Genomic DNA, 15,345 nt, shown 5'->3' with positions numbered 1-15,345 from the left:
ACACCAAGCGCATCCTCCTGTCTCCTTGAGAGGTTAACATCTGTCCCAGGACAGAAGAGGTTCAGACTCCACTACAACGGGCTGAGGACTGTAATAGGTGCTACTTACCCTTCACAGAGGGCTGCTAAATCCCAGACATGAGCTGGGGACATGGGCAGAGTCTCCAGTGAGGAGGTGAGGAACTGGGGAAGAGAAGAGCAGTGTCATAAATAGTGTAATTTCAGCAAAACAAATGATCAGGTTAATTTTTTCCTGTTTTTCAAAGACAAGTGAAAGTCCTAGAAGGTTTCATTTTCAGAAATGAAATATTGAAAATCAAGACTTCTAGTTTAACATTAACAGAGAAGTATGTGGCATTCCCTTCACTCAGTTGAAATGCTGTGGAGGTAGCTGTCTACTGAAAGTATGTCTTTGAGGCTTTATCTATATTTATCAAGAAGAATGGGAAAGTCATGCTGACCTGAAGAAATGAGGAAAAATTGAGAAATCATAACTAACCTGACCAATATTTGGTAAACAAAAGGTTCTTGCCTTAATGGTAGACCAAAATAAAATTTGCATGCAGGTTACACACAGCAGTCACACACATTTTAGCAAAACATTATCTTGTTGTTTCTCTCCACCTACTCATGTCATTTTATATTCTGACTAAATTCAGAATTATTTTCCTTCAGGCAAGCCTTTCTTCTCAGGTATTCAACAGTATGGAAAGGGCAAGCTTAAAACAGATTGAAAACATCTCACAGATTACCTAAGGATCATAGCACATTAATGAAGAAATTATTTTTTTTTTGTTTTCATGTAGATATTTTTAATATTCATCACAAACAGTATAAAGAAACCTTAAATCTGATGACCATAGTGATGACAGAGTGATTTACATATGTTATTGAGGTGTTCCAGGGGAACTGCCTTTCAAACACCTCATTCACTTCATTCATCTGTGTGAGATGATTTTCTGGTTGTTCTGCAAAAATGCATCATTGAACAGGTGGCTAGCCTGACCCCTTGGCACCAATACAGTGTTCAACAGCAAAACTGTGATTTCAAAAGTAAACAGAGGTGGTTTCAAAATTAGTATGAGATTTGATTTATTTTTTCTCTTTTTTTGTTTATTTTAACTGAGCTTTCCTCTTTTTTCAATTGTCATACATTTGTACTGTGATTGGTTTTACAGTGGTCACTTTCATGATTCTCTTTCATTTTTAGTTTATGAAAATATATGCACCATTTCATAAAGGGTCTTACTGAATTTGATAATCTGTACTAGGTTAGCTAATTTTCTCAACAAAGCTCAGTGAAAGAAATTATGTGAAAGCAATCAATTCAGTGGGAAATGTGACCTTGTTTTCCTTGAAAGCTATCTTCATGTGCCCAACTCATATGTCTTGTGTCATCTTCTCAAAGTTGAAACCTAAGAAAATCTGAAGTAGCCCATTTAGATACCACTGCAGGGCTCTGCTCCCCATTACTCACTGCACTTCAGATAAGGAATCTCTAGTCTTTCCCTCCTGCAAACTTGGAAAGATCTGTCATAGTTTTACCTGTGAGTGATGATCAGCTGCATACAGGCCCTGGACTTCTGCTTCTTAGTCACCATCCATGCCTTGACAGCCTGACTTGGCTTGGGCCACAAAGATTTTCCCTATGAAGTTTCTGTCCATTAGAGAAAGGAAGCCAACTCAGAATATTCTGTGATTCTATGACAAAATAAGATGCAATTGTAGCCTTCACGTATTCATTTTGAAGTCTGATGCCACTCTTGAAACTGACACCCAAGAAAATAAGAGTTACTCAGCATAATTTTGTGAAGGAATGCTTTTGTTCATTGGTAGTCCTGAAAAGCATCCAAAAGGGAGAAAATTTTCATGCCTTGTGTGTTCTTTTTTGGATATCAAATAAAGCTTGCAGTGGATAGAACACTATGAGTTAAAATAAAAAATATTTGGCTTCATTTTTCATTATCTATAAGAGATAATTCAAAAGAAAAGCACTTTCAATTAAATAAACACATTTTATAAATATTATAATAATTGTTTTATTTTGAGGATTTATGGCTATGATTTTAACAAAAATGAAGATGAAACAAAGACATTTTGTACATTTCAACCTATCTTGCTCCATGTTTCATCAGTAGGTAAAGGTTTAACACAAGATTCTTTACACAAAATTTAAATCTATTTCAAATGGATTAAATTCAATATTTCCCTGATAGACTATTTCTAAAATTGCCATCAGTCATTGTCCCCTACAATTCTGTTTTGACTAGCTCATTTCAGGTAAAAAAAAATAGTACCCGTGTTGCTCCAAATGAGAAAAGGTCATATTCCTAATGGAACTGAATATAAATCTAACATGATTTTCATGTTACACATTACATCATTACTACAGATTTATAGGGAGAAAGCTCATATATTAAAGACTGTAACATAGCGTTCTTTTTCAAATGCACCTAATTTTTGATGTTAGCACTAAATTTCTTCTTATAATAATATCCAAAGTATTTTTCTTTTATTGGCTCTTTCCTTTAAGTGAAGACTTCAGAGCTGATGAATATTTCATGGATACAAAAACACCTACAATATGAGGTTTTACCTACAAAATCTTTGGGGAAAGGGAGAAATGGCAGGAAGGTGCTGTAAGGACAGTTCTTTTAAGAAGACTTTGGAAAAGGGTCTCCATTTCATTTTCCACATCAATAACACCTTCTTCACCCCTTAATACTTACTTCCTTTCATTCCATTCTATAATACTGTTCAGTCACTTTCATAGTTTTCTTTGAATTAAAGTGTGTCTCCTGAGATGGCTAAACCATTTTAAAGCTAAAAATTTAAACAGAAAATTTGAACAATGGAAAAAATAAAAAGGACTTCCAGCTGTAGGAGCTGTAAATTTGTACAAATCTGTGATATTGAAATAAGAATCAGAAAAATATTCAAATGTACATTTTAAATTTATTTCTTCCATATTCTATTGTTCAGTCCTAATAGACTTGTCACCTGGATTTCAAGAACACATTTGAACTCAGGAGTATTATGGTTGAAAAAAATTTTGTATTTCACTAAAGACTGTTCCATTCCAGACATTAGATGAACTCTTATGAAAAAAAGCATGTAGAACTCTCTTCTGACTGATGATTGCTAATGCACAACAATGACACAAAACCAAAAATCAAACCAAAACCAAATGAAAACAAATACCCCCAAACACACAAGCCTAACCAAACACAAACAAAAAAAAAGCCATCAAAATCACAAAATGAAACAAAAAACCTCACCACAGCCAAATTCAAGGACAATACAATCAATAAAACCTTTATCAACCTATTCCAAAGAAAAGTAAAGATATCAATCATTCAGTAAAATCCACTAGCAGCTCTTGTTCTTATACAAAGGTTTCTTAGGTAGTATGATGACTAGTGAAATCATAAAGCTAGAAAAATTGAGAAATAAAAAGAAAAAAACTGTAAATAAATCTAATCCCCCTCCCCTGTCTACAAGTGTATTCATCCTTTGACACCTTTATTTGTCATTCTGTTCTCATACTTCAATGGCACACGGTAAAAAGTACTGGCTTGTCAGAAAAGAGCCAAAGTCCTACTCAAATTACAAATTTGTACTTACAACAACAACAACAAAAAGTCTGAAAGGCATAAGAATATTCCTTATCCATTTAAGCTTATACATTTTATGGTTACATACCTGAAAATTGAATGTCTAGGCCAAGACACCTTTCTACTAAGCTTCTTAAGGCAACCTTCGTATACTAGATTTTCTAAGCAGTCAGTCATTATTGTTGTTTCCTTTTCACCTATTTCTGAAGTGGAAACTGCATACTGAAGTCAGTGTTTTCGATATTTATCTACGAGCAGGAGAAATTGCACTAGATTCCTCTGCTTTCACTTCTTAAGGCTGTGTCAATCTTGTAAGACTTCATAATTAGCAGGTTCCCACCTTGCCAATCATGTCCTTCTTCAATGCACTGATTTATAGTGGGGTTTGGTTTGGGGGTTGGTTTTCTTTCCCTTTTTTAGAAAAGACTCCCTCATCTTGAAAATGTGAACTACCTTTCAGTTTTCCCAAATGTATCATCTTCCGTTTCACTGAAAAGCATTAATTCTGTGTAAGTGAGCCTGAAAGTATAATACATATATCTTGCTAGAATTTCTCTTTGTTATTCAACATTCTACAGAAGCTGAGATTATCTGCCGACTTCACCAGCAAGAGATTTTTATTTATTTCCAGATAACTAGAAAAGACACTGAACAGGTCTTGGATCAGGAATAATCCTGTGTCAGTTCCTTTCAGGATTTAAATTACCAAATTATTTATTCTTTCTATAATAACTTTTCTGATACCTCGCTTGCTAAGTGTTTAACAATTTTACTTTGTATAATGAATATAGGAAAACATTTTAGAGATCTATTTCAAAAATTCAATGATGTTGGTCAAACAAGATTGAAGCCTCATCGTACAATTAGTACTAGATTTTTGTGACATGACTTTTTTATACAAAGGCACCTTGAGTGTCTGTTAGGCTGCTGTTTTTTACCTCCTTCCTAATTACATCTCTGCCTCTTCTATTCATGACTTAGGTTGTGGTCTGTCAACCTAAACAAAATTTTTAGAGAATTAGATTGTTCTGCTTAAATTTTAAGGTGCTCACTGAATGCTTGTCTTGCATCGCACCTCTCTGAATCTTCTCCACCACCGCAAATTGTTTTCAATATCAATACAATGGCAATTATCAATATAATTTATATGGTGGCATAAAATTGGGTATGTCTTTTCCACCTGGTAGGGATTTTGTTTCTTAAAACTTTTATTTTCTGAAAATCACTTATTTAACGGAATTACAAAAACTGTGTATTTACAGGAAGGCAGTTGCTGTCTATGTCTTCATCAGAGATGTTTGAGACTTGGGAAATTACTTTGTCTTTGACTTTCTTTTCCTTTTTTTTTAATAGATATTAAGGACAAAAGCTTATATAAGCTACACATTAAGGTTAGCCTTTTAAGCTTTTAAAAACTGGGATATGGAAAAGGTTACCTTCTTAGTGCATTCTTTTATATTCCTGCTTTTCTTTAAGTATATGTCTTTCCTTTAAGTGTGGTAAAATATAAGATATGTCATAAAATACACAGCATGGCTGAGATAATGTTACTACAGGAAATGGTATTTCCTGACTTTCAAGTACTTGAAACTGTCACCTTCCTAACATATTTTCTTTATGTATGCAATTGCACTCTCATTTGTTCATTTTTCTATCTATGAGCACCCAGTAATATGCTTGAACATGGACAGATATTAGAAAAAAATGGACAGATATTAGATTTTTTTTTTCACTGAAAGACTAGTTAGGCATTGGAATAAATTGCCAGGGGGGTGGTGGATTCACCATTTCTGGAACTGTTCCAGAGGCATCTGAATGGGGCAGTAGAGGATATGGTTTTCAGGGTGATTATGGTGGTACTGGGTTGATGGTTAGACTAGATGATCTTGAAGGTTTCTTCCAACCTTGATGATTCTGTAATACTGTGAATAAATAGGGGTAATTTTTAAGAGAAAATCAGGTATTTCTACTTTTGGAGGTACCAGTTCTGTTTTTTTTTTTCATTTTGTGCTCCTGTCTCTCTGCTGAATGTTGTGTATAGTTTTGATGCAAGATTACTACATTTTCACTTTCACATACGGCCTTTTGTGAGGCTTTATTCTCACATAGCCTTTTGCTGCAAGGACTTAGGTAGATACAAATGACTGTACTGAAATGAATTTATAACAAGTTGAAAAAATACTTGGGTATCCCAGTGTGACTTTAGCAATGGGGCTCGAGCATTTATGTCATAGGGAATCATAAAACAAACTTGATTGGAAGGGACTTCTGAAGATCATCCTGTACAAAGTTTTGTGAGAGAAAAGAGAGGCTATGAGAAGTGGACTTGGCAGATCTGGAGGAGAGACAAGTTTGGAGGCATTCCTACCCATCTCCAACTATCAAAAATAGAGAAAAGGGATCCTGTTCCTTGCTGTTGCATAGCTAAAAGAACAGAGGCAAAGGACACATGCTACAGGAAGGGAGTTTCCCACTGAGTATAAGGAAAAATCGATTTGTAGGAGAGTAATGAGAAGTACACACCATTACATTTACAAGTCAGCTGGACAAGTCTCTATCAATCTCTTCTACCTTTGAAATATTCACTGTTTTGAGTAGGGTGCTGGAGCAGATAACTCATAAGGGTCCTTTTTAGCTGTGTTACTCTGTGTTTCTAGTGTTCATAACCCAGTGGAGACCTTAATGGTTTGAAAGATCAGTCTGTTCAGCTGACAAGAATTCACCCTTAGGGTAGCCAACACACAGACCATGTTATATTTCATTTCAGGATTTGAGTGTATGGTAGGTAAGGAGAATGCTGACTGACAAAAGCTTCTTAGGCCTCTACTCTCAGTTTCTTCCCTTTGCTTATGACCCTCAACTTGTCTTTTGCTCTACATTATACTTCAGTTCTACATATACTTTTTTCTTAATTCCTTCTGTTGATGAATCACCTCTTCAGTGTCTCCAGCACTATTCACATGAGTAAAATTTTTAGGACTTGAGTGAGGTTCGTCCCCCAGGATTCCTGTTGGCCTAAATCCAAAATGTCTTTACATCAGTAATTAGATTTTCACTTGTATCTGTATCTCACCAAATAAATGAGACACTCATCTTGAGAGTGATATTTCACTACATATACCAAATAAATGATAGGCATTGATAGTAGTGATCCCTTTGTCTCAAACACTTACACTTTACATCTATGACACATTCACCTCACTTAATTTTCAAGATGACAACAATGGTGGCCCTTGATTTACTTCTAGCAGAATTTGATAATGCTCAATTAGCCTTTTGCTCTAATAAATTTTTGGTGCTCATCAGTAATGCCCTCTAATTTACCATCAGTACCTTATGAGAAAGTAGTGAGTACGCATACTCTCACAGCTTTTTTCGCTCTGCAGTCCCTAGTTTTTGACTCTAAAAGAAAAGAAATCCAGCTGCAATTAAATCTGGCCAAGGATGAAAAGGAAAATTCTAGTCAAGGACAGCTTCTTGAAATGCATCAACAACACAAGGAAAGCAAAGCATAATGTGGGCCTGTTACTAAACGAAGGGCAGACCCTGGTAACAGAGGACACAGAAAAGTCAGAGGTACTGAACGCCTTCTTTATATTGGTCTTCAAGGACCAGCCCAACCCTCAGGAATCTCTGACCCAGGAGACCAAAGTAAAGGAATGTTGGAGGGAAGACTTTCCCTTGGTCCAGGAGGATTGGTTTGGAGAACATCTAGGCAAGCTTGACAGACACAGATCCATGGGCCCTGATGGGGTGCATCCACGAGTGCTGAGAGAGCTGGAGGACACCATAGAGAGTTCACTCAGGATCATCTGTGAAAAGTGTGGTGACCAGAAGAGGTGCCTGAGGACTGGAAAAAAGCAAAAATCACCCAAGTCTTCAACAAGAGCAAGAAGCAGCACACAGGGAGATACTGGCTCATCATTGCTACCTTGATCCCTAGAAAAGTGATGGAATGCCTCATTCTGGAGGCCTTTTCTATCCATACAGATGGCAAGTAAGTGATCAGGAGTAGTCAGCTTGGCTTCACTGAAGGCAAATCATGTTTGACATTGCCTTCTGTGATGAAACAACTGCCTGGATGGATGAGGGAAGAGCAGTGGATGTTGTCTACCTTGACTTCAGCACAGCTTCTGACACTGTCTCTCACAACAGCTTCATAGGCAAACTCAGGCAGTGTGGACTGGACAGTGAAGCAGATTGAGAACTGGCTGAATGGCAGATCCCAGAGGTTTGTCATCAGTGGCACAGTGTTTAGTTGGATGCCTGTCACTAGTGCTGTTCCCCAGTGTTGAATACTGGGCTCAGTATTGTTTAACATACTCATCAATGATTTGAAAAAAGGTGCAGATGCCTCCTCAGCAAATTCACTGACACAAAGCTGGGAGGAGTGACAGATACCCAAGAATGCTGTGCAGTCCTTCAGAAGGACCTCAACAGGTTGGAGAGATGGGCAGAGAAGAACCATCCGAAATTCAACAAAGACACGAGCATTAGGAAAAGCATTGCCAGAAGGTTGATGGGGGTGATCCTATACTCAGCCCTGTGAGGCACACCTGGAGTGTTGTGTCTGGTGGAGAGTAAAAAAATTGATTAAGGGTCTGAAGTATCTCTTACAAGAGAAAAGACTGGGGGAACTGGGCCTGTTCAGCCTTGGGAAGAGATGATTGAGGGGACCTTATCAGGTATAAGATATGTAAGTACCTGAAAAGGAGGGGGTATCACCAGATATCTCTCTTTTCTTTCACATGCATTCTGGAGGTGTCACAAAATCTCCAGATAACCTAATTAAATGCTCACATATTAACAACTTCTTTGGAAACCAAACTGCTGTAAATATGATGGTACCAGTCAGCCTGATGGACCTGCCTGATTTGTGTTTAAAATTAGTCATTTGGTGAAATCAGTTCTTCTAAATTGAGCACAGTGTTACTCTCACAGGCAACAGAAAGAGGTAAGTACACAAAGGCTTCTGAAAGAGCTTTGAACAGCTCATTCATGTGCCTGGACTACACAGGCAGGCTTAGCCTTTGAGGCCATCTCCTTCCATACAGAGAACAGTGGCAACCACAAGCAAAAGCAGCAACAAACACTGAGCTGCTCTGTGTCTGGTGATCACCAGAGCTAATAATTTCTCAGCCACTGCAAATGCCATCTTTCTCAATAAAGTAATTATTCAGAAAGCCAGAACAACACTCTCTTGCTTTATTCCCGTTTCCCTGTATATTTTACACTGTCATAAAAACAGCTATTTTTTTTTCAGTTTCCCTCAAAAGTATGTGATAAAGTACAACTACTTAATTCTAAACCAAGCTCTAGGTGTGAGGGAGTTTTTCTGATATAGTGTTTTTTGCAAATTGCCAGGGGTGTAAGAAATGTTATGGCTTAAACAAGACTTAAGACAACCTTGTAGAAGCTAGAAATAACCTTTCTTGATCAGTAAGCTCAATAACATAGATTTAGTATATCTCAGACATCATTAATTTAAAGTAATTTGTAGTATCCCTTCTCTAACAATTAAAAAAATAACATGTTTAAATCCTATTAAAATTGGACTTTATTAATTTCAAAGTACATTTTTATTTATTTTCATAGCTCTAATTAAATACAATGCATCAAGATACTGCTTTTATTTACCCATTTTAGTAGTTTTAATGTCAGTTCTCTTTATACCATTACTACACTTCTGACATTTGCACTTAATAGAAACATAAACATTTTTATTTTGAACATTAGCTTTTGAAATATTCCTTATGGAGCTGCTGGCTAATTCAAATTCTTTTTATATTGATATAATCTGAAAATTTTAGTTCCTTATAATTATGGTATCTCTTTATGATTAATAAAAACCCAATTTACTTTTCTTTTAAATTAATATTAATTATTTTTATTTAATATAATGTTTTAACTATTTCTTTTACCTAATATCTCTTGAATTTAGTAAATACTTCCAGGAATTCTGGAAAGCAGCTTAGCAGCCACCTCTGTCAGTTCTTTCAGGACCCTGGGCTGCCTGTCATTGAGTTCCATGGCCAGGTATCTCAGATTATCACAAATCTGATTTTTCCCTATGATGGGGACTTCATTCCCCTAGTCCCTGCCTTGAGATTCATAGGCTTGAAAGATATGGCAAAACCAATTGACAGTGAAAAATGGGGAAAAAGGTTGTCAGCCTTCTCCATGTCAGTTATCATCAGATTGCCTGTCTCATTTTCCAGTGCAGCAGAATATTTTTGTTCTCCTTTTGTGACTAAGATACTTAAGAATCCCCTGTTAATATTCATCACAAAGTTCGACAAATTTATCTCCAGCTGTGCCTTATCTTTTCTGATCCCACCCCTATACTCCTGAGCAATATCCCAGTATTCTTCCCAAGACATGTGTAGCTCCTTCCACTGTGTATGCATTTCCCTTGTATTTTACTTTGACCAGGAGGATCTTACTCAGGCATGCTGATGTCCTGCCTTCCTTGCATGATTTCATGAAAATGGGAAGTGAGAACTCTTGTGCTCTAAGAAAAATACCTTTAAATATCTGATAATGATTTTCCGCTTTTTCATTCCTGAAGGCAGTTTCTTGAAGGCTGCCAGCTACTACTCCCGTAAAGAACAGAAAGTTTGCTCTTGAAAATTTTAAGAACTTGACTTTACCTGTCACACTACGACACAAAATAACTCACACATGGATGCCAGATGCAAAAGAGGGAAGAAAAGAACCAAATGAGAAATTTAATTTTCTGACTCCACTATATATAGAATTTCAAAAGTGACAGTGGATTGGAGGGCGAAATTTCCACCTCTCCAGCTACACTGGTCAAACCAACAGTCCATCAATTCTCTCCACCCACAAAGAAGAATGCAAAACAATCATTCTTTATATGAACAGTGAGAAAATTCCAGTAGAAATATGTAAACTTCAGAAGGTGTAAAAAACTTTTAGAAGAACTTTAAAACTCTCAAAAGAACAGGGCAATATTTACCTTTTGTCTGTCCTTATCCCTTCAAATCATGATTTTCACCAGGATATGATCACTGCAACTCAGGCTACCATGAGTATGGACTTCTCCTGTAAGCTCCTCTAAGGTGGAGAGCAGCAGATCCAGCAAAACATCTCCTCTCATTGGCGGAGGATATTCTGGATTAGCGTACCTTGATGCACTCCAAGAGACTCCTGCTGCTTGCAGCTTGCTGTGACACTCTTCCAGAAGGTGTCAGTTTCTGGACCTAGTACGAAATCATGATGTTAAATTCTGTAGCAAGTCACATGAGTGTTAATGAAAATTTTCACATTGTTCTCACCTAAATCCAAAGAGATGGGCACCTCTTAACCATATAGTCTCAGCTATTCCAATTTAGTATATGATATTCAAACTGCAGTAAATGCTAAATATTTAAACAAGATGGCAAATATCAGGAGAGGAGGATATTCAGCAACCCTTCTAGAACTGAGAAAATTTATTGTCTTTCTGTGACCTTGGTAATATTCACCACGAGTCTAGAAATTCTTAATATGTCTGTGACAACATCAGCTCCAGTGTGAATTAGGTTATTAGTCTCCTTAATTTGTATCATTACCAACTGCTTACAAAGCCTGTGTCTTTTTAAAATGGTTGATTAAGAAATATTCTTAACATTTTGCAGTTGAATCACAGCAAACCCAACTGCTGTTGTCTTATCTCACATTTTTAATGAAAAGTGATGCAATTCATCACTTCAATGATTTACACCTGAATCAGAGTACTGAATTATTCTACCTGAATGATGTGCTTCATCTTCAGCATTTTTTCTACAAATCCATTAACATCACTGTGTCTGAGGCATCCATAAAACATATTTACACTCCTGTGCATCTGTGCATATAACTCCAGAAACATGAACATCAGCTCTTTCAAACTATTCCATCCATGTGTGAGGCCTTTCATTTGGATTTCGAATAACATCAACCAGAGAGGCCAAATGTTAAGATGCTTGACTCACTGAAATATAAACATCTCTTTTGGAAAAAAAGCTAACAGTAAAATATCATAATCATTTGCTTATCAAGATTACTCAAGACATTGTCAGGGAATGTTCTTGTTCCTAAAGGAAATGCCGTATTTGTATGTATATCCCTAGTCAAAGATGACTAGAAGCTGAATGAGTTATAATGATTCAAATATAAATTTCTTCTGGGCCTTTAAGCATTTTAAAGTTAATAAATATAAGGATTCCAATATAAAATTTACTACTTAGAAAGTAATTTTAAAAAGAAGCTGCTGATGAGGCCATGTATAAATTTGTAGTGTTGGGTTTTGGGTTTTTTCCTTTCAAATTCTTCTTCTAGCTTCTGGAGGAAAACTATTGCCTTCTAGTAAATCTTGCAGAGGTTAATATATTCTGCTTGAATAAAACAAAAAAGCATAGTAACATTTGGCACATAAAAAGAAAGAGGAGCATATTAAGGGAATGCAAAGGACCAGCAGCAGAAAGGCAACAGTTGAATAATATTATCAAAGTAATGAGTAGTGTGCTACATATTAATAAATATGTGACCTTTTTATCTTGATTATTTTAAAATTGTGTTATTTAAAAAATGAATAAACAATGCCTTGTTTATCCTTACATAAAGCCATAGTTTAACTTGATGGACTATGTAGAGTCATTTCTGCATTGGTAAGGTGGAATGCAGCTGTACAGGTCATTGTAGCCTTTATCACATCAATCTGTTTCTCTCACTTTTTTAAACAAATTGCACCTCAGGATAATAACCACTTAAGCTAAAGCCTTATCTGACACAAGAGTATGCAAGTGTATTCTTTTATACATAATGAAATTTTAAATTCCTAAAAGACAAATATTATTAAAATTAAAGAAGAAATAAAAGAGAAAACAAAAGCTCTACAAGTAAGAGTGCATTTAAGTTTGTTATATACTTTAATGAGGCACAATTTCTTATTTAAAGCTGTAAAGATTTGATTAATTTTTTATTATCCCTATCATTAATAACCATAACACCAACTTCAGAGGATTTATATTAAAAAAAAAAAAAGCAGAGGCAGCAGTTGAAATTGTGAAATAAAGAAAAGTGGTATGCAACCTCCCATTTCATTTTTGTACTATTATTAATTATTTATCAAATGCTAAAATTTCTGGTCAATTCAATATAAGTAATTTATGTTATAAAATAAGTGCTGACGGTCAGTTAACCTAATATAATCTAAAGGACTCAGCTTATTATGAGATAATTTATCACCTCTCCAGCAAAAGCTGAATTGTCCCAGGAAGCTACTGGGACCCTGGAGTCCCAGTGTGTGTCACAGAGATGAAAGCCCAGGCTGCTCAGGAGCCCCATGAGCCTGCAAAGTGCAGTTTCTGTGCTGGCTGTGCCAGGCACAGGGCAGAGAACACTGTCCACGTTCTCTGCCCCTGCCAGGGACTCCACTTCCAGAGGTAAAGCAAGAATGAGGCTGCTTGGGCAGGGAGAGCTAACTGTTAAGGGCCTTCAGCACTCTAGACTGATGTGTTACATGGAGAACCCTTCCAGCAAATCTGGTCAGTTCTGCTTATTGAGGAGATTGTTGTTACGCTACCCAAATCCATCAAGAACCTTCCATTGGCTTCTTTATCTTCACTTTTTCATTTCCCAGATTGAGAGACAAAACTATCTCCCCCTAATTGCAATAACTGCCCTGTATAGCATCAAAGTTATATGTTTTCATAAAGTATATAATTTATACAGCCACACTGGCAAAGATAAGAGTTAAGAGTGTATCATTAAACTTTCCAGAGTCCGAAATAGCTATTACAAGAAACCTAAACAAATGGATCTCTTTTCCCCCAGAGATCTATAAGCTTGGTTACTTGAACGGAAGAAGACGAAAATGTTCTCATGTCAATTATTTGGTGAGATGAGGTTTTTTTTGGAAGACTAGCAATCAGATACCTCAACTCAAAGTAAAACCATTATTGAAGGATGTAGATCTCAGGAAACATAATGCTGTGATAAAGCAAATGGCACATGGGATGTGTAACAGCTAAGGATAAACAGTCTATGTGTAAGTCATGCCAATAATCCTTCCTCTTCCTCCCCTATTTATTATTATTTCTATAGCTGCAGCTACTGTTTTCATTCCAGTTCTTTCTACTGGCTCCGGCTAAAGCCTCCATTGCAAGAGACGCTGCAGATCCAGCTACTCTCCTAGTATCCTGCAACACATTCAACTTATAGAGAAGACAAGCAAAGAGTATGGTAAAGGACTTATTAGTGTTCCTGGTCCATAAGTGAGCAGCCAAGGTGGTGCTGAAAAATCAAGTGATTTGCTGAACTGAAGAAAGGAGGTGTGTGGTAGAGACAGCAAGTCACCACAGCCATCTCATATTGCACTTCTGTGGTCTGAAATCCAGGATAATTTTTGTCTGGAATGGGCACTTTTGCCATCTACTATCAAGGACAAAAGCTCACTCACAGAAGAGCTAGGTATCATGCAGATGGCTACCATGCAGAGAACTGATATGGTGTAAAGTCTCAGGAGATAAGAAAAACCATATAAACACCTCCTTTAAAATATCTGATGACAACTCCATCTGACTTTAGAATTGAGGTATGTTCCTGGTAGTTTAGTAGACACCATTGTTTCTTGAATATAGTGGAGGACTAGAAAAGAAAATATGAAAGATTTGCAGTAGTCTGAGGCAGAACTTTTAAAAAAATCTAACCGGTTTGTAGGACATTACTTTTTTGATTTTCTCTCTACTGATAGTAGCTTAAGCATCAAATCTCTTAATTTCACTGCTAACAAAACTAACAAAACTTACATATAAGATGCACAAGGATAAACTTGACTGAGCTCTTATCAGAAAGAACACCTTCCCTGACTGAAATAATCACTTAGCTAATCTGCCATCATAAATCATAGCATTTTCCTGTGTCTTGGTTAGAGACCATATTTAAGTAAAGGTGGCACTACATCATATGGTAGGCTCAGCAGTTTCTTTTGAACAAGTAGGCATATGTTAACATTTATATTTGGTTTATATCTTGAGCTTGGTTTCTTTATTTGAGTTCATTCTCTTCAGCATGTATTCAAATGATAGATAATGCATCATTCTTACACTGTTCCATTCACAACTATTGTATTAAGAAAGCCTTGTGTACTCTGAAGGTTAATTGGTTGGTAGCTTCATCTAACTGGGAGACTGGTGAAAGCAATAAGCATTTTTTCTTAACCAGTGGCATTATACATGAAACTATTTCATTAATTTATGTGCTTCTCTTTCTCTTTTTCATTTCAGAATGCTATTGTATTTTGCTTTTATTCGCATGAGCTTCTGTAAGAATGTTGCTATTAACTTATTAGACTGGAAATAGGTTGGACTGCTTGCTAAATGCTGTCTGTTTTCTTCCTGCTGAATTCTCTGCATGCAATTTAGAATTCCGTTTCTAATGAGATTATAAATGAAATAATGAAAACTGGTAGGATTGCTCTGCTAGCAAGTTTCCTTGGTGATTAATAAGCTAAATAATAATGTTTCTATGGTCAAATTCTGTCTCCAGCTTCACCAGAGAGAAGCCAGAAGTAGCTCCCTCAATGCCAATCATAGACTCAGAGAACAGTTTGGAGCTATTCTAGATCCACTATGATAGATTTATTTACTGTGGTATAAATTATCAGAGAATTTGATTTCACATGTGTCAATAGTTTAAGGCTTGTTTGTGGTTTGTGGGTCCTTCTACAGAAAATTATATATTTCTAT

General features: G+C 36.3%; 2 long non-coding RNA genes across 16 annotated transcripts in view; one reads left to right on the top strand and one right to left on the bottom strand.

Moving 5' to 3' along the window:
- Positions 1 to 15,345, top strand: part of LOC116808616 (uncharacterized) — a 164,590-nt gene that overhangs the window by 84,450 nt on the left and 64,795 nt on the right. The window lies entirely within an intron of this gene.
- The window catches only part of LOC115496166 (uncharacterized), a 51,570-nt gene that overhangs the window by 27,477 nt on the left and 8,748 nt on the right, over positions 1 to 15,345 (bottom strand). For 3 of the 15 annotated variants that reach the window (XR_012057185.1, XR_012057191.1, XR_012057196.1), the window contains exons 1-3: positions 3,702 to 4,524; positions 1,545 to 1,656; positions 109 to 182 (exon numbers count right to left, since the gene is read on the bottom strand). This is a non-coding gene — a long non-coding RNA (uncharacterized lncRNA). Of the gene's footprint in view, positions 1 to 108; positions 183 to 1,544; positions 1,701 to 3,701; positions 4,533 to 10,592; positions 10,837 to 15,345 lie in introns of those variants that run through there. The other 12 variants (XR_012057189.1, XR_012057206.1, XR_012057194.1 and 9 more) reach the window with 10 other exon arrangements.

Source organism: Taeniopygia guttata, chromosome 1 (genome assembly GCF_048771995.1).
Source record: "Taeniopygia guttata chromosome 1, bTaeGut7.mat, whole genome shotgun sequence".
In the NCBI taxonomy this organism is placed as follows: Eukaryota; Metazoa; Chordata; class Aves; order Passeriformes; family Estrildidae; genus Taeniopygia; species Taeniopygia guttata.
Note: the sequence above shows the minus strand (reverse complement) of the source record. Positions and strands in the feature narration are given on the sequence as shown.